This window comes from Tauraco erythrolophus, chromosome 7 (genome assembly GCF_009769465.1).
Source record: "Tauraco erythrolophus isolate bTauEry1 chromosome 7, bTauEry1.pri, whole genome shotgun sequence".
Taxonomy (NCBI): domain Eukaryota; kingdom Metazoa; phylum Chordata; class Aves; order Musophagiformes; family Musophagidae; genus Tauraco; species Tauraco erythrolophus.
Window position 1 is genome coordinate 42,509,344 of NC_141471.1, and position 21,169 is coordinate 42,530,512.

Consider the following 21,169-nt stretch of genomic DNA (forward strand, 5'->3'; position numbering starts at 1 on the left):
TCAGCAAGAAGAAAGTTCTAGATGAGTTTAGAAAATATCTACTTGTACAATCAAGCACAACTTCTCTGATGTACATTTCAGCTGCTTTTCTATATCAGGTAAGGAATTATCAGAGCAAACCTGTTTCATGCAGTCCCTCCCAGACTTGACTCCCCACTGCCCTTAAGGACACACAGGGAGACAGATTTTTGCTGCCATATGCTACCCTTAAAATAGCAGGCTCTTACCTCAGGAATTCATGCTGCTGGCTCCCTCATACTCTGGCTTTGAAGAGAACTGGAGCAAACTCACAGGGAACTAGAACCAGTTCCTGAATAGCCCCACACTTACAACATTCACAGAAAGGAAGGAACATCTCACCAGAACCTTCCTGCAACACAGACCAAGTAACTCCTTACTGTTAAATCCAATTTAAACCAAAGCACCTCCTTGTGACAGGGCCCTGAGGGCACCTGTAGGTTGTGATTGCCCTGAGTGGCCTCACCTGGGACTCCTACCCACAGAGCCCTGCCTACCGACCAGGGCTCTGTTTAAACTCAAACCCAGCAGCCAGGTCTGTCCTGCCTAGAACATCTCCATCCTATCCAGGGCTGTTGATGGCTTTCTGTTACAGCAACCAGTTCTACCCTGCATATGTGTATAACCTCCTGCCATGATTGATTTGGGGGGGGGGGGGGGGGGGGGTGAAGATAAGGCTTGTATTCTAACCATTAAAACTCAATCTCTTTAATCAGCTAAAACGAAGTGTCACTATCAATGTCACTGCTCAGTGTGAGCACTTAGAGACTGATCAAATCAATTCTTTCTCTTTGGTGAGCTACACAGTGACTTTTTGAGACCTTTTACTTTAATAATTCTGCTTAGACCTTCATAAGAGGGACTGTCATGGACTTCAGAAATAGAAATATACGTTCCTCCCTGGAGGAGGCGAGGAAAGATTAAAAACCTTATTAAGATAAAAACTTTCAACAAAATTACACACAGGTTTTCCTCTATTATCTGCTCTGTTCCCGTGGGCTGGTACAATCTCCCATGGGCACGTACAATCAGGATTTTTCTTTTCAGCTCCACAGTGTAAATGATGGGGCAGAAGTGGGCTGCATGTTGACTTAGAAATGTTAAATTTGCACTAGTCACATGAAATGCCCATCACCATATGACCCTTACCTCTTTCCCTGTCCCCCAGCTCAAGATTGCATCTGCATCTACCCTGTACAGACGTTTCCCAGGGCCGAAGATGTTTTGTATCACTGGCTGATATATAATACACTGTCAAACGGCAGCAATTTGGCTATTTTGCCTGAAGTCAAGTTGGTTACAAAGATTGCTCTGCTTCAGAAAATTCTTGACACACCAATTTACTATCTCATTATGTTCTTACTCTCTTTAGAGATAATACAGTCACATTAAATGCTCATTAATGTTAAAATTAAGAAAAAAAATTTAAACCCTCATCCTGCATCTCTCTCTGTTTCTTAAATAGCTCATGCCCTAAACAGTTTAATTTTTATCTCATGTACTTGTCAACTAATCATCTTTGGTTGAGTAGTAAGGAGAACTGAACAATGTTTCTGATAAAGCTTATTAAAAACAGATGAGCTTTCCCTTGGGAGATAAATCACAGAAATGCTTACTTCATGGAAAGTACCTTTTTTGAGAGGCAGGGCAGGATGGAAAGGGAGCAGGAAAAGGAATTATAGCATTGAGAAATAAATAGTACACGTGCCCAGTTTTCCAAGAGAACGGAGACTAAATAGCATCACAGGAGTCACAAACTTTTCTTTGCAACATTCATGTGGAGGCTGGTCACTTTATGAATTCCAGGCTGATCACATGTACCTGTGCATTTTTGTTACCGAGAGGTGCACAACTTCCATCATAACCCTGGGCAGAAACTACAGCAGGTTGACTGGAGTTTGGAAGGGAGATCTTCTATTTGAGGAAAACCTTGCATACATATGCTTACGTAACCCATCTTCTTCATGCACAAGTAACTCCTTGTCCCCTTCTTCAGCTGTGCAGTCAGCAGCACACTGACTTGACCATTGCCTCCAGCCTGTACATGATTATGGGTTATTACATGCCATCATTGGTTTGTCTACACTGCACAAAGGCATGATTTGGACAACTACTTCATCCACAGTCATTCTATGTCTGGCTCCTTGGAGGCCAGCTACACCAGGTATCCAGGAAAAAACAACATGGTCTACAGCTGCACCTCCAGCTTCAGTCAGAGCTGTGGTCTGTGCCACAGATTGACCAGGTGGGGAGACTCACAGCAGTTCAGCTGACGACCACCTTCAGCATACAGATAGACCCTCCAGACAGTTGAAGGGAAAGCCTGCTGCACACTCCCACAGGCTGCTAGGCCAAACAGGGAATATCCACACACAGGATGAAAATAGGGCAAGAGGCCTTCTAACAATACTACTCAATGAAAAAAAAAAAACCTCAACAAAACAAAACTGAGGGATTTTGATATGCCATACTCAGAAGCATCCTTCTCCCTGGAGAAAAGGTGCGTAGCTGATAGACAGGTACTTCTTTCTGTGAAAATGAAGGTATGGTTTATCATTTTGGTAACGTGTCGGCAGCTGAATCACCTTTATTTGTGCCTCGCAGCAAAAATCTTTCTGCCAGTTGTCTGTGACTGAAGAAAAGTTGGTCATGAAAATTTGCATGGTCATGCAATTTATTTTGGTAGGCGACAGGATGTTTGGTGGTTTTTATCTTCAAACCTGAGCTTACTGAATGAGTACATCATTCTTAAAATACTCTTGTAATTGTGAGGGCAAATATCTAGGAAAAATTGTAAAAGCATTGGTATCTTTGAGCAAGTGGAAACAATAGAAAGCAAATTGCCAACTTTTTGTTGCAAGTTCTTGCTCTTCTTTATCAACTTCTTCATCTCATTTCCAGCGGAGAGACCAATCTTTCCTGTTTCAAACATTTACATATTGGAGGTTTTGCTTTATGCATATCGGGTTGTGAGCCTTAAAATCCTTGATTCAGCAGAGCACAAATGTGTTTTTAACTTTATACACAGAAAGTGAAAATTAACCTTATCTTTAGGATACTTCGGAAATAGAGAGTCAGGGAGGAGTGGTAAAGAAAAGCCATTTGCACAGTTCCTAGTTGCTTTGAACAGCATTGGGTTAATAACTTAAAAAAATTTATTACATAGAAAACATAACACTGTTTTTACGTAGAGCAACATCAGGATATTTTATGAATTCTAACAGACTTGAAATAGTACATTGTCTTCCCAGAATTAATTTTTTGCCTACCAAATGACTGCCTACACAATGAATTACACACATAATGGGTTTTTCATGAAGTCTAAATCTGTGTAAACATAACCATCTTTCCAAAAAGCATTCAAACACACACAAAAATATCTTCAACATGCAGTACTGAGAAGTTTAATGTCCCAAAGTCTTAATTCTAGAGGAAAACAGTTTAAATCCTCCATCACCTAGTCAGATAGCAAGCTCACTGCTATTGAAGGAGGAGATGCTGGAGTGAAGCCTGATGGCATTTAGTCACGAAAGCTTAGGGAGGCAGAAGAGAAGAGGAAGAGGAAATGATGAAAAAAGGCCCCTCTGGGCTAAATAGTAGAAGCATCTAAGGAAGCAGTAAAAGGCTTGTATTTGTAATAACAATTGGTGCCTGAGTTTAACATTCAGCAGCCTGTAGTTAATCGGGCTGCCCTTACCAGTGCATTATTTCATAGGAGCAGCAGAAACTAGGAGCAGAGGAAACAGGCAATCGAGGGCCAGATTCTTCTGGAAGTACCACATCAGGGTGCTTCCAGAATAACTTGAGATAATCATCAGCCAGGTGCAGCGTACCAGGAAGAAGGAAGGACATGGCCCTGTCACCAAGAACAGACATACAGATACTTTCACTTGAGCTGCAGTTCTGGCTCATGTTACAGAGAAAGGGCTCACAGGCAGATCTTTTTACACACAGAGCGTCTGCTTTGAGTCTTTTCAGGCATAGTACATTTTATACTAGGCCACAGATACAAATAAACCAAACAGGGAGATTAGAAAGCAAGTTATCTCTTTGGCACAGGTTTTCATTGGTATGAGGCCCTGAGGACCAGCAATAGGTTGCTGACAGCTTTTCTACTGCAGTATATTGTCCTGGCTCAATAGCACAAGGTCAGACTGAATGCCTTTTTGCTGCCTTTCTGCTTCTCCTAGGGATCAATTGCTTAGAAAAACATCCTTTTATTTGACAGGTTTGTAACGCAAACAAAAAAAAATCCATCCTGGTTGTGGTTATTGGACTGATTGCTTAGGAATCAAACAGCAGAAGACTAATAGTGTCACAGTCACTGAGCCACCAACCACACCAATATATACTTAAATGCACATGAATGATAGCTGACTGGGGATAGCCTGGGACAACAAATGAATGACCCATTTTATTTTTTTTTATCTAATACTCACACCTCATTATACAGTTAGCAATCCACTCCTTCTCCTTGCAGAAAGCAAGCCAGAATAATTAACTGCAAGAACTTCACACACACACCCACCTGTATGCAAAACCTCGAGGCATTCTGCAGAACAACATCTACAGTGAGTATGATGGAAAAGGAGGCAGTTTCTTGGAGATTTTAAACCTGTTGACAAATTACAGCTATCTTTGTACATTCTCAAGATGAGCACTTTAAGGCTGACACTTTTATGTATACAATAAAAGGGGATGCTGCGTGGGAAGTACTGACACACCAAGGCTAAGAAAGAACATCACTTTACATTAAAATAGTCCCTGTAGACATAGCAGTCCTCTTTTAGGATACATCTGGAAACAAAATTTGAGAATGCATGTTTTTAACTGAAAATCAATATATTAGATATAGAAGTTTCACAAAAAGGCCTCCCCTAATGCTCTGGTCTCTTGTACTTGAGAGACAAAGTCTCTGTACTTTGTCAGTAGACAATGTACTTTGTCTACTGACAAAGAGCTCTTCTCCATACAAGATGTCTCCTGAGAGAGCAGCCGTGCCCTCAGCATGGCTGTAGGTATGTCTAGGCATCAGGGCTTCACAAAATATTACAAGCCAATTGTGTACAAATATAGTAAATTTTCTGAGATCTCTAGAACAAATCCTGTGCTATAATCTCACAAGTGTATTTATATTATTTACTTATATGTCACCAAGCAAAATATCAGTTTGACCATTATTAGACATATCTTATATATATTAAAGAATTATTATCAGCAGATTGCCACAGAAGCCTAGGCAGGGTACCTCCACCAGCAGCAGCCCACCTTTCCTGTAGGTTCAGTTCACTGTACACTGTCTTGCACCCCAAAAAAAATATTGTACAGTACATCATGATTTAAGTGGTGTTAGGACCCTGGTTAGGACCCTGAAGAAGGCTGTCCTCACTGGAGCTGCAGTGCTTAAACTGTAGAGCTGAGCTCCTGAAGGACACCTACCCAAGGCAACTTTATATGGCAAGATTTGGATGTGTGAGAGGGTACCCTGATCCACCGGCGTGGCACAGCTCAGACAGTTCCATCCTGCATCTGTGTAGGGCTGCTACAACCTGCTCCAGAAACTACAGGGAGGTCTGAGGGTGTAAGGGATACTTGCCATGTCTGTAGCCCCAACTGGCCCTGGTCCTGTCAGGCTCAATACAGCAGATCAAGCAAAGCCTGCAAGGGAGGTGCACTGGCAGCAGCAGTCCTTGAAGGACAAGGAAGAAGCAGAGGCAAGAGCCAGGGTGCAGGACAGGGGATGTGGGGCAGAATGCACTGCCACACCACACCAGCAGGCTTGCCTGCAAGCAGTCGGTTAGGAGCCTGTGATGAATGTTGTCTGCCTAATCCATGATTCCAGAGCTGCTTTTTGTGAAGAAACTTGCCTTCACTTTTAAATAACACTGAATTTATGATAAAACAAATAATTTTTTAGAAGAGTACTTCTGCCATGTCTTCTGTCTCTGGAAGCAGAGTCACCATAGTCTCTTATATCTTACTGTATTTTCCAGGGTGAAGATGAACATTAGCTTCTTTACAAACATATAAAATTGTCACTTTGACAGAGCTTCTGGTGTTCGTACCCAATGTCAACAACAGAAATGAGACATCAATACAAAAGCATTGTCTTAGCAAGTGCATTTCAGCTTTGCTTCTCTTCTTGTTTTCTTACATTAATGACAAAGGTGCTGCAGATGCTCTTTTGGAGATAATACTCAAACAGTATTGGTAATTCCCCCATGAAAGCAAGAGTATAGGTGATTTATGGCTATTATGCATTATTTATTAGATAAATAGAACTGCCTATACAAAATTTGCTCATCTACGTTTTTTGTTTTCAATGTCACCATAATGATACTATTTCAAAAGGATCTACACGCAGTTTACATAAAACAGAGTACAAGCACGTGACATAATCTAGCATTTAGCTTGGTCAAATTTAGAGGAAGTTATTCCATACAATCCAGTTATATTGAACTGAACACAAAAACTGAATGCAAAGCACTGAATATAAATCTATATGAGACATTTTAATAGATGTACCTATATTTACTTTATTCAAATTAGTCAACCAAAGAGAACAACAATGATGGTTTTATAAGCACCATAATTGATATTATTGGTTTACTTGCGTTAAATATATTTAGAAGTTTACATTGGATTTATATTGATCTCTAGCCTTCACGAAAAAACAGGAAATGCAAGAAAATAAGGGTACTATGCAGTGACAGTATACAGCTGTATATTATCTCTTTCTGGTATGAGAAGAAACAAGAAATCTATGAAGTTGGCCAAAAAGCATGTCCATCACAAATACTCTGCTAACATGCTTTCAGCTACGTGCTCTCGAAGGAATCAGAAGGTCCTGATTACAAGAATGAACAAATCTGAGCAAAATCCCAAGAAGGGCAGCAGCTCAGCCTGTGTTTCTAAGAGATGCTGACACTCAAACTCAGGGGGAACAGTAGATGCTCAGCATAGCTCACTGCTGAGCCTTCAGTGAACAGGATTTGTTATCCTCATATTTTTCTGGGCTTCAGAAAGTTTAACAGGTCTCATATTCATCTTCTTGCTTTACACAAGAATACACATGTGCATTCCCTGTCTCAGACTCTCAGCTATGTTTCATTTGGAAATCATGTGAGGGCCTCTCCTACCCAGTTCTGGGTCGAATTATGACCAAGCAAGGCTTCAAGGTGAATCTTTGTTTAAACAAATAAACTTTGAAGGATTCCATGCGCCAAAAGTAAAGAGGACAGGTCTTACAGTAAAGGACATTTTTTTGCCACCTAGGCTGTATCAAATATGGATAAGATGCTTCAAAGCTTGGCCCATTTTCTACAGCACCATCATTCCCAGGCTGCACAGGTACATGCAGCACAAATGTTAGAGTCAGAGTATTCACAGCTGAAATCATGAAAGGTGAACTGGCAGTCACTCTAAGATCCAAGTTGCTGGTAGAATGCTCGGCCACAAAATGGAGAGGTTTAAAACATCTTCCCCAACCCACCACAACCATATCCAACTAAAAAAATAGGCTTAGTGCAGTCCTGAGGTCTGAAAGGAGTGTACACTGGCATCTTGTATTCTCACTCCCAATAAAAAGCAGATATTGGCATCCCCCAAATCAATCTATCCTGAAACAACGATCAGCTCCAGTTATCCAGTTCCTCTGTTTTGCATTATTGGACTGTCTGTCTTACAGAGTTTATACTTATTTGTAAGCAACCCATGTCCCTGTTAGAATTTCTGGTTCATTCCACTCTCTTCTCCCCTCCTCCCACTTTTTTATTTTAGATCTGCAGATGTTTTCACAGACTGGGAAAATTTTATTCCATTCTTCCTCTAGATGACCTTCCACAATTCTAGCTTATCAGATGATGTGCACACTTACATACTAAAAGAAAGAATGCAAATGTGGGTCTTGTTTTTAATACTAATTAAATGCATTAGAATAATTCTGTAGGTTTTATGCTCTATCTTGCATAATTTTAAAACAACTTCAAGCAGTACCTGACTACTTCTACAAGCTACCTGCATAATGCATCCAGGTTATCATCTTCACTTACCAACCATTGATGCTCACTGGGATTGCTAATGGCAGGAAAGGACAAAGGGAACATTAACTCCTCATCGAACAAAACTTCCCATAAATCAAAATCTATTCTTGTTCATATAATAGAAACAAGTTTAATTAAAACTGAGGAAATGGAATGGAGAAAAGAGTCTGTATCTTAACAGGAGACCCCATCCTAATGAAGGAGCATTCAACCTTAAAGGTCAAATTAAAATTTCTTGAGTCAAGATGGAAGTCCACAAATTTTGACCATGATTTTATAGTGTCAGCTCCTGTCAATCATTTACAAATACAACATTAGCAAAGAAATGAAATATCAGAATAAAAACAGAAATTAAAGAGAAGTTGAGTTTACTATTACCTTTTGCAACTCCTTCGTCATGTTTTTCATTAGATTCTGATCTTTGGGAAGAGATGTTGAGCAACAAGTCTCAACAGCAAATAGCTCAGTCCAAAGATAGTGATGGTGGCAATGGAGTGACATGTGCAGTTCCTTGCCAGCAATAATCTCCCTCTGAAGCAGGATCCTCTATATACACAAGAAGAAAGGCCTCCCTCCTGTCTCAGCTGAGCCAAAAAAACTCTCTAGACACTAGGCTCTGATTGCAATTATCTATGAAAACTAATATTACTTTAATTTTGTCAGCCTGTCACAAAAGGGGAGCCCAGTCTCTCTCACTGTAGCAGCAGCAAGGCAGAAAAGCCTCAGCTCCCACATGTCCCTGGCTCCTACAGAAAGAGCAAAGGAGTAGAGGGAAAGAAGCAGTCCTCTGGGCAGGAGAAGGGAGAGCAGGGATGACTGCAGGGAGGCAGGAAGCGGGGAAAATGATGAAAAGTAGCTCTGACACAACCACAGCACAGTTGGTAACATTAAAATTTTATGGTAAGAAGTAAGTAAAAATAATTATGTTTTCCTCACTATCTTCTTTTATCGGAGTATGTTGCCTAGTGAAAATAACAAAACCACTCATTTACTTCCTTTTTGTCTCCAGTTTTTCCATTGTCCGGTTACTTAAGATCAGGAATAGCACAACTTCACTGCCATTAAGGCAGCTTCACCCTCACTACAAGAAAGAAAAGATTTGGTCCTAATTAATTAATAATTATTATAATAAATTATAAAACAGTCTGAATTATTAATTATCCAGATACCCATATTCCAGATGCAAAAAGTATTTGACAGCAGTGAGAAATTATTTGCACAGAAAGGAGTTATAGGTGAATCCAGAATAATTACTTCCAGACCACTTGGACCACAGACACTCATTCTGTAATAAAAATGAGAAGCCCATGCATGGAGTTAAGTAGGAGTCCTGTCTGAACTCTGAATTCAATCCTCCCTCTCTCTGAATCAGCTCTATGGAACAGACAAGGCTACATAGTTAAACTGCAACACAAAGAAGGCAGGAACAAGTGGCAAAATTACTCCTTAAGGAATTACCTTGAACTTTTTTTTTGTATTTAGACTAGCATTATTCTAACTAAGCATAACTCTCATAATAAGCATTTAATCAATTAATCCAATCACCCAGCACTTTTTCTGTCCCCTTTCCAGAAGGCTGGGTTACTGTCTGCTCATATTTAACAAGCAACTTCCTATACTCCATTAGATTTTGTGTCTCTGGAGCCCGGTTCAAATTCCACACGCTTTATTCAGTCACCTTCAAAGCACTTATATGATGGTTCATCACACCTAAAGCTTAGTACAAAGTCTGCTGCAGGAAATCAGGACTCTTCACAGATTTCCAGAAGTCTAGTCCTTGATAGAGCCGGCGTTTGCTCTAAGACATGTCTTCTGCTCCCCAACAAAATGCTTCTTCCAGGTACTAGCACTACAAATTTGAACTCCAAAGGTGACAGCTGAGAAGAGGTCATTTTGATTCAGGACAGGATCAAGGACAGGGACTCTGCTGTGTACACTCATTCCTCAGACGGGGCACACAGATGGAAGCAGCAGTAGCAATCTTCTTATTCCAATACGTTAAGCCTAACAAGACAAAGACTGAAGAAGTGCAATTGCTTTCCATAAGTAAAATGGGAGACAAACTTCTAGAAGAGAAATTATGTGTTTAAATTCAAGTTCAAGGCAGAAGAAGAATAAGCAGGCATAAAAATTGCCAGAAATAAATTTGGAGTGGAAGTTAGAAGGTGGCTTTTTAACCAGTATAGCAGCTAACCTCCTGGAGAGAGTAGGGGGCACACAGGACTCAATCTCCTGATTGTATGACAACACTGTTAGGGAAGCAGGAGTTTCATTCAAAAATTTGAAAGATCTTTTCTAATTTTCCATTCCTATGATGCAAATCAAGAAGTTTTTCCTCCTCTGGGCAATTCTAAGTCCCCTTTCCATATTTGTTAGGCATCTCAGGCTGTAATAATGTATTTTGAAACAAGAGATTGTTAGACAGAAAAGCACCACTTGTTTTACAGGTGGGCAAAGAGAGGCAAGGACAATAGGTGATGCAGCCAAGGACAGGCAGAAAGACTGCAGAGGAGCAGAGACTTAGACAGAAGCAGGTCAGGTTTAAACAAGTGACTGAGCAGACCCATGGGCCAGGGTAATGACTGCATTGAGTGGCACTTTGTACAGTTGTATTTTGCTTGAACAGTTTTTGTGTACATACTTGGTCACTTTTAGACTTGTCAGGAGAGATTGAAGGGACCATTGAACTGTACTTAAGGCCTACTTGGAACTTAATGTTTTTTTCATAAGATGGAACTCTACCCTATACCTTTTCTATAACATCACATAAACTTTGTCTCCTTCACTGTCTTCCTGCCCTACCACCCTAAGGCTCCTTCTTCAAACCCAAAATCTCAAAATTCTACTTGCTGATTCCAGGCAGTAAAATATTATTTTTTGTTGCTTGTGAAGACATGGTTTTGTTGTAGGTGAAATGTATTCAGTTTGTCATTCTTGGAGAATTACTAAAAACAAAGATATCTGAAAAAAAAGTCCATGTTTTTTCCACAGTTAGAAGCTGTTACTATCTGATAAACTAAGGGCTTGTTTGCAACAGTATAAAACAGAAACATGACCACAGGTGTGATGACTATGAAGTGATGGTATCATTTTAATTTCACCATGTTTTACTCCTTGTCTCATATATTTTGGCATGAAATTATAGGGTATTTATGATGCTACACTACTTCTGTTTTCTATGTACATAAGGCTCCTGAGGAAAAACTAGGTGAAAAATTCCTGTTCAATTTTTCTAGGTTGGATCCAGGGAAAATAAATAATAAATGCCATCATTGCAATTAAAAAGGATAAAGGAACAAAAAGCAAAAAGATGGGTTAACTTTTTCTGATTCCCTATCCAAAAACAAGTCACAGAAATGTAAAACTCTTAGCTTCTGATATCACTGAAGCGATGTGATGTTATTGGATAGACCTGTCAAAGTGAATTTCCAATATATTGAATCACAAAAAACTATGTTGAAATGGTCTGACTTACACTCACAGAAGTCAAGAAGTTCCAAGCTGAGGCTAGAATTTGTCTTTAGCTTCCCTGATTGTGCTGAGAGGGGGAGCCTACGTTATGCTACATTCTCTCTGTTGGAGACTTCTTCAGTATGTGGCTTAAGTCTAGCCTGGATTAGAAACACCTTGTGTTGGTGGAATTAAGTCACCAAACTTTTTCTGAGCACAGCTGTGTAGTTTAACGGATCCGGATCTTGACCACTTAGCACAGCTTTCCAGAAGCAAGTTTTCATGGTTAAACTAACGAACAAGAGCAGGGACTGATAATGGAGATACTGAAGGGCCTAAAAATCAGTGTTCACAGACAAGAATTACTGTATGTTGCTGCAGTCAACACAGCTGCAGCTTAATAAAATAACATTAATGTCAGTCTAGATCAATGTGAATGTAGAGACTTTGCAACCTTAGAAGAAAGACTCTTTTAGAAAAGACTTGGGAAAAAAAGAAGAGAGAGTCCTCAGATAAAGCTCAGATAGCAAATTCCCTTCACTAGCTGCTTGGGACGTTCAGCACCAATCTGTTCTTCCAAATCATACTCATTTAACTTTCTCTCCACATCATCCACTCTAAGAAACCTTGTCTTTAAGAGTTAATTCATTCTGAATAGTTTTTCTAGAGGTTGCTCACTGCAGGACTGTTGGCAGGTCTGCGCTAGAACAGCAGCAACTTACAGTCGCAGTTCGTTAAGGTCCTCCTTTTGAAACAGTGTCTTTCTGCTGACATAGATGGGATCTGCTGGGGCAGATCTCTGGTTTGCTCTGTCTACAAATACACCCAACCTGCAGTGGAATGATGGCGGAGCAATTTAAACTACGGTATGTCACGTGCACGTTAAGTCCTTGTGCGGTCACTTTCTCGTATGTGAAAAAGCACCAAATTGCACAGCAGAACAGAAGCAGAGGCAGAGCTGTTTCCTCATATTTTCAGAGCTATGGGTGGTTTGCAGGCTTCCCCATCAGACACTTCTCAGACACCTGTGGAGAAAAGAGGACTCCAGCTTTCCAAGGATACTTTGTAAGTTGTGGCTGCTGTATTTTGTAAAAACTTCCAGTGAAATTAACCTCCTATCTTATGTCAATTATCCTCCAATTTATTGTCCCAGAGTTAAATTCAATTTAGTTCTGGGTATCCACCTGATCTTTTGCAAATGACAGTATGTTTCTTCATATCAATTTAATGGCATCTGGTTTTTAAAAACATTCGTGTCGGGAACCCACAATGCATAAGCAAGAGAAATCTGAGATAGATAGTCTAGATTTGAAAATACTCAAACCAATGACAACTTAGAACACAAACACAGAGAAATGTTCCTGACTTGCATTAGAATCAAATAGCCTTTAATTTTAACTAAAATCCTTGGTTTATTGAATATTAATGTTCATGGCTAGAAGTGGCAAGTCTGAGACAGTCACCATCTCTTTTCAGGCTGCTTATATTGGATTCATTAGCAATTTATCATTGGCGTAAAGGCAGAATTCAATTCCATCTGTGAGCTCCAAAGCACATAAGACTCAACGTACATGATGAATTGCAGATGAGCAGGAACTGGAGTTACCATAATAGAGGTTAAAGGCTCCTAGAATCTGCAACAATTTTATGGTATTATGCAATCTGGATAATAATTATAGTTGTCAAAAGTAGAATTTGAATAACTTCTCAAAGGAAGCAATCGCATAAACTTGGAAAGATGCTACATTTTCTAATCTCAAATAACAAATTATAAGATTGTTTTAGGGATTTCTAACCACTTCAGATATAATTCCTTTAGATTTTTTGAGCTTCAATTTGGTATTACTCAATTCATATTTCTTCCTAAATGTGAAACACATTACCTGCAAGTATTGAGTCAGGCTGGGCTACCTGAAGAATTCATAGATTCATAGATTCATAGATTTCTAGGTTGGAAAAGACCTTGTAGATCATCGAGTCCAACCATCCCTAATCCCCATTAAACCATATTGCTAAGTAGATCATCCACCCTATTCTTAAACACATCCAGGGATGGGGACTCAACCACCTCCCTGGGCAGCCTATTCCAGTGGCTGACAACCCTTTCAGAGAAGAAATACTTCCTAACATCCAACCTGAATCTCCCCTGAATATTACCTATACATATATATATATGGTAATATATATATATATTAGATCCATATATATATACTTAGATCCAGGGAAATCAGCAAAGCAATCGGAAGAGAAAGACAGCACTTGACATGAGTAGCAGAGGAGTAGTCTGGCCCATTATAGGCAGGTGAAATCTTAGGGATTTTACTGCTTTGCTTATGTACACACAGTTTCAATAACACAAAGGCTATCCATACACCTTCCTCCTTTGCACAACAAAAATTAGATGAAAGAGTTGTTTGTGACAAATAACTTTCCTACCAGGCTGCCCCTGTAAGATTGCATAAGATGGTGTGGTACCACACCGTCAAGAATGAAGTAGCAATAGTGGGTCTTACTAAATAATACCAGAACTTGTCTTCAAGGTTTATTATCGGACTCTATATATTATTAAATGCTTTGTTGCCCAGAGTAGGCAGCAGGAAATCATTAGAGGAGCATTACAGTAGGGGATAGGAATAAATTAATGAGATATATCACTGTGAAGCCACCTTCCAAATAGAAAATCCATCCCTCAGTATTTCTTTCTCACCATTGTATTACAATTTAAAGCGATTAAATACAATGGCTGGTTTTGCACACAAGCATAAGCAGACAGACAAACACCACACCACCATACACAATGTAAGAGGGAAATGGAAACACAGAATATTAATTCAAGCTTGTGATCCACAGTTAAATCTGTGTGCAATAAAACGGAAATGTCATGTGTGATCATGGTTTCCTATGTGTGTACATACATTGATTTCTGAACTTTGCAAAGCTTTAGTTTGCTCTTTAAACTAAACTAGGGACTAAACCTGCAGTTGTATAAAGGTCACTGAAGTGTTACCTCTCTAGAGTTTGACCCTATGCAAAAATGAGGAGAGAAAAGCCAAATTAAACTGAATTATTTATAAAAAGTATTTAATATAATATTTTTCTCTTTGGAAACTACTATTACATTATCAGTCACTGAATAAATACTTCATGCACAGTTTCATGAATGAATACAAAAGTGAAAACGTAACCTTCTTTACACATAATGGAACAAGGAAACATAAAAATGTGACAGCAAAGGAATTGCAAAGTTACCAGAGTAGTAGGACCAGTAAGCACATGCTATCCTATCCACAACTATCTCTCTTCCTCCGTCTTCCTCCCACTACCCCCTCTGAACTTCTATTCATACATTATTCTTCAAAATATCCTCAAGTGGAAATCAGATATGAAGCAAGATATAAATAAGAGTTTCATGTTTAAAGGTCAGTTCCAAGAGAAAATTTCAAGGTGAGGCAACGCATCCTACTACCAGAGTATTTCAGGCGGAGAGGAAAGATTGCTTCATGGAAAAGATGGACCGGTATGGAAGTTGGGTTAATACCATTGGTGTGAATAATTGAACTCTCAGAAAAGCACAGAGCTGAAAGGGGCTTTTGAAGTAAGGACCAAAAAAGCTTAAGTGCAGCACAGTTATCTTCTACCTCCAGCCTCTGAATGGCACAGGAGGAAAATCATTTCAGCAGCTGCAATTTTGAATGCAATGGAACAGAGCAGAAGGCGTAGGATGCTGTTATTGAGAGGGCAGATGAGAGTTTATTTGTGTTAGATTGAATCAAATCCCGAAATCTTTTTCTTCTGTTCACAGAGCAGCATGTTGAGTCAAAGGCATTCTTCAATCCAGCACTAATTTATCTGAGTTATAACTCAGTCAGGTTACTAGTGATTGGCCACTCATTACACTCATTAAACTTATTCTGAGAGATGCAAGCAAGGACATGCAAGGATAGTAATAATTTTAAATATAAATGAGATACAAAAGCTAATGTAACACTTGCAAGTGATTAAAAGCTGAAAAGGAAAAAATAAAAAACGAATGGAAAAGCTCAAGCCCATCTGGGTATTATCTCAAATTAGAGCAAGTGATTATATAACCAGCCAGAGAGTAAGTACCTCCCACCAGTCCCAAAACCAAAAACAAAGCAGTAATGGAGCTATAGAAGGTGTGATAGACAGAGAAAAGCAGTCAGGTAATAATGGATTTTCAGACTGTTATGTAAACAAAAAATGTTCTACTTTTATTTTTCTTCTTTAAAAGAGAAATGTGGATTTTTAAAACAAAGTAGAAACACCATACTTCCTGTGATTTGTTGTGTTCTAGTGTCCTCCAATGGATACTTTTGAAAGTACTTGCTCTATAATAGTGTATTAGAATTACAGCTGTGCCTCACTTAAGAGTTTTTGCGTGGCATTTATTGCAAGATACTGAGAAGGCGAACAATATGAGATCTGAAAGATTCTTCATCTTTTTTTTTTATATATATAAACAGACATATACTAACAAATCATCTCGTCTTCAAAAAGAAGTGTGACCTTCTGTTAAGTTGTAGTTGTGCCATCTGAGGACTCACCGAGTTTGATATTGACCTTAGCCCTTCATTCATCTTGTGAACCCACAAAAAGATAAAAAAAAAAAAACGAAAACAAGGATAATGAGAGTGCAGGCAGCCCTGTATAGGAGCCATGTATAGCACAAAGACTCCAAAGCAGGATCTAACAGTCTCTGGAGATGCATGGCACAGCTGACAGCAAATCTCTGGAGCCACAGCTTCTCCCCCTTCTTTCCAGCTGGTAAATTTGAATAAAACACCACTGAAGAAACATTCAATACTTTCACGGCTAAGTGAGAAAACACTGAAGTCAGCACTCATTTACATTGATTTAGTTGATAACATACTGCTGTCACTTGGAGGAGCAGCAAAAATGGGTATGGTTTAATTTCTTTTTCAAAGATCTAGCTCTCGTAATTTATAATCTTGAAGAATGATGCTCTAAACAGCTTTTCTGGGTACAAGGTTTTACTTTAGTCATTTAAGGCTTCTTTACATGGCAAAGTTAACGTACAGTAAGTTGGTGCAGCAAACTTCTGTCCCTGGGTCAGTTGACAGCTCCTACTAGCCCTGGCCTTCCTCTGCTCCTGATCCCTGATCCTCATTGCTGTCAATGTCTTCTCCCGTCTGCGGCTGTTTTAGGCATGCCTGCCCCATTCCCTAATCCAGTCCTTGCATCAGCCATCTCCTCCTGGCTACGTTCACTTCTTCCAAATACTTCCGAGCAACATCTTTCTTAGGATAAGCTTAAAAGCCACAGATACAGGGAATGAAATAAACCTACATTAGTTGCTACTTACATGGAAATGAAGGATGCTTTTGTGCAAGGCAAAAGCCTGGTCCAATGCCTCACCACTGACAGTGAAGAATTTCTTCCTCAGATCTGATCAAAATCTACTCTTTTTTAGTTTAAATCCTTTACCCCTTGTCCTGTCACTACAGTCCCTGCTAAAAAGTCTCTCTCCATCTCTCTTATAAGCCCCTTTAAGAATCGAAAGGCTGCTAGAAGGTCTCCTCGGAGCCTTCTCCAGGCCGAACAATCCCAACTCTCTCTGCCTTTCTTCGTAAGAGAGGTGCTCCATCCCTCTGATCGCTTCCATGGCCCTCCTCTGGACTCACTCTAGTAGGTCCATGTCTTTCTTGTTCTGGAGGCCCCAGAGCTGAACACTGTTCTCCAGGTGGAGTCTCACGAGAGTGGACCTGCTGGCCATGGATATGACTTTGCAGCCCAGGATATGACTGGCTTTCTGGGCTGCGAACACATATTGCCATCTCACATCCAATTTTTCATCCATGAGTCCTTCTCCACAGGGCTGCTCTCAATCCCTTCATCCCTTAGTCTGTATTGGTATTGGGGATTGCTCCAGCCCAGGTGTAGGTCCTTGCACTCAGCTTTGCTGAGCTTCATGAAGTTCACATTCGCTCACTTCTCAAGCCTCTCAAGATCCCTCTGGATGACATCCCTTCCCTCAAGCATACCAAAATGTGCAAAAGAGCAATTAGCATGGAGTAGGTAGTTCACTGTAAATTCACATCCAAGTTTATGTTGTGCCAATCTACTTATCAGACACGGCCTTGAAAATCCACATTCAGTCAAAGCAAGCCAGATGTCACTATCCCACTGGCTCTTGTCTCTAGGGGTTCATGGTCCTCACAGCTGAAGATAATCCCTAGTTCCTTTCAGACAACATTCTTGCAGGATCCTTACATCCCCATGCAGGTCAAAAGCAGGGAAAAAAAAGAAGAAAAGCTTAAGAACCCAGAACTGTTATATGCTATTGGCAGCAAGCACGCGACCAACAATCTCTGCCAAACTTAGAAGATTTAAGGGCTTTAACAGAAGTATACTTACACCCTAAAGTCTTATGTCCTTATACTTACACCTCAGCTTCCTCCTGCAATATATAAGTTCTTGTATTTTTTCTCTCATCCCATCTTTCCATAAATTTTCTTGAAATAATACAAGACAGAACATCCCTAGTGTATGTTACAATTTAGAAGTATGATCAGTGCCAAGCAATCTAACAGACTTCTCATAGCTTAACATGAAAACACAGCTTTCATTAGTCAAAATGCAGAAAATCAAGGCTCCACTAAATACATGGTTATTTTGAAAAGAAGAATCCATTTAAAGTTGAAGACCACATCAACGCACTTAACTCATCACCTTGAACAACCATGACTCTTTCATCAGTATTATCTGGATTTAAAATACTAAGTGATAAAGAGTTCTGTATATCTCATTGACTGATCCATTCATTCACCATCTTACATGCCTTCTCCATAAATTTAATGTTTCTATTATACATAAAAAGGAAGACTTACTAGGTTTCTTTACTGTAAATTTAATAACTGCAGATCTTTCACTACTGTTCAGTGTGCTTTGAAGCTCTCTTTCACACAAAGCTATATAACATCCTTTAATTTCTTCAAGTACAAAGTTTAGTAATATACTTCAAAGTCCCCTTATACACAGAGATGCCTGACACTTTCTCAAATTCCCTGAAACAAAGATCTATACTCTCATGTCTAGCTCCTTCAAAAGAGAAAGTGACAAAGTTTCACATTCCATTAAAAACTAGGGGAGGAGTTATAACATCTGCTACTCTTAGAGAATTTTTTTTCCTGTTTCAGAATTATTTAAACAGTTCTTTAATACAGTTTGAATTCTCTCCTGTATTTCATGTCAATCTTTTTTTTTTCCTCAGCAAATCCAATCCATGAGTTTTTTGGGTTTTTTTTCTTTATGATCTGCAAGTAAACAGAAGGGAAGTCAGACACAAAAACTGTAACAAGCTTTAGATGTTTTTGACGGTGTTGCCTAAAGAACTTAAACCTCAAAAGTGATTTAGGCAATGATGATTTGTCACCCTCCCCAGCAGGATTTAGGGTTTTAATAAGCCCGTAGTCACATAAAAACTTTTACGGAAGTGCAAGAGAGCAAAATTGAGATTAGATCAAAGGAAAACATTCTTCACTCGGAGGGTGGTGAAGCACTGGAACAGGTTGCCCAGAGAAGTTGTGGATGCCCCATCCCTGGAAGTGTTCAAGGCCAGGTTGGATGAGGCTTTGAGCAACCTAATTCAGTGGAAGGTGTCCCTGCCCATGGCAGGGGGGTTGGAACAAGATGATCTTTAAGGTTTCTTCCAACCCAACTCATTCTATGATTCTATGAATATTCTGTGACTTGTGACAGTGCACTAAGTACTCCAGTGTCAAAAGGCTGTCTTGCCTCTATTTAAATCATAAGCAGGGATGTAGGCAGCTTTACTGAAAAAATATTCAATAAAACCTGCCTCATGACGCTGCTCTCTTTAAATGAACGGCTTTAGGTGGTTTATATTTGAAGGAAGCAGCTCTTTTAGATCAATGGGTCCCAACCAGGACTAAATTCCTTAGCACAACTTCAGCTGAGAAATAACAACAAAATAACAGTCCAAAATTGTCAACCCATTAGAACCTCAGCTAAGGTCTACCTCTGTATATATTTATCTAAAATAGCACACACACATGCATACATGCAAAAAAAAAAAAAAAATTATTCGCTACTAACTGGAGAATAGAAACAAATGTAGAGGCTTTGATCCAAATTTTCTGAAATTCTCTGTAGCTCCATAAATATCTAAGAGTTAGTCTGAAATGTATGATTTCTATAAGCCAAGCAGGTAGAGTTCTTTGCAAATCCAGGAAATTACCAGCTTGAAAAAAAAAAACATCAAAAATGTTCAGCACTATTCTAACTTTACTCCCACTCATGGCAAAATAGTGTCACTGAAGTTGAAAAGAGCAAAATTTAGATAAATACCATGCTTTTTGGAACCAGCTGTCTGATGTAAAGCCTTGTCAGTGGAGAGAAAGCTGTGCACTGCAAGATTAAAAAAAAAAAACAACAAACCACAAACCTCTAGAGACCACTCCTACTCACAGTATTTTTTTTTCTATAGCTTCCGATTATTCTACACAATAGAATCATTCCTAGATGAGCTATCGTTATCTTTTTCTTTCTTATTACCACTAGACCTGCAAATACATTAAGAAAGACTTGGCATAAACTGATTACTTTAAAATTCACTCCATGACTCTGCACTGGCACTAACTGATTGCTCTATGCCTTTAAAGAATGCCAGATTTACAGGCTGTCTTCAGTAACTGTCTTTTTACCTACATCAGTTTAAACAGATGTATAGGATAAGTAGTACAACTACGCCCAATGTCATAAACATGACTCATCTTTGTAGAAGTGTTAGTATCACCGAGCAGAGCTCTTTATGCTGTTTAAAAGATTATGTATCAAGAGTCTGGAATGTGCAAGTAGTGTGTTAAGATTATAAAAAGAGATGGCTTGAGAAGCTTTACAATCGACTGATATATGGAGACACAAAGTGCTTTGGAAGGAAACTGTCTTCACTTTCGATTATCAGAAGGGATGCAAATCTGGACTTAAAGATTTGCATGTTTTATTAACGTAAGGTGATGCAAACAAGATGCTGCATTATGCTTCGATGGTGCAAAGAGAGACAGACAAAGGACTCTACATCCACTGGACTAGCCATAAATGGCATTCACCAACACATACACTGTACCTTAGCTAACTTACATGTTGTCAAGTTTTTAGAAAAATAATGTATTTGCTATCCTTGAAATAGTTTAATGCTAGGTTTTCTTTCAGCAGAAACCATGTTTTCTTAAATCAGCTCACAGAGTTACAAAAAAAAAAAAGAAAAAGAGGATAGAGTATTTGGACTTTCGGGATAAATACATACAAATTCTTGATAAGTGAACCTCATTTTTTAATCAAAACTAGTTTTGTTGATGAGCAGAAACATTTGTTAAGAATAAAATTCTCATCAAAAGCAAAATTACAAAAGCATAGCATAATATTCTTCTCTCTTCACTTGTTCAGGATGATATCAGTAAAGGCAAGTATAAAATTCCTTTGCACAACTTACTCTAAAGTATATTTAGGGGGGAATTGGAAGAGCTGCCGTAAGCTGGGTCAGAACAAACTGCTGAAGATTTAGAAGATAAAGTTTACAGCCTGAGTCCTCATGTGACTCAAGTTACAAAATTATCCCTGTGATAAATCACCAGTGCTACAGAATGCACAATATTAGA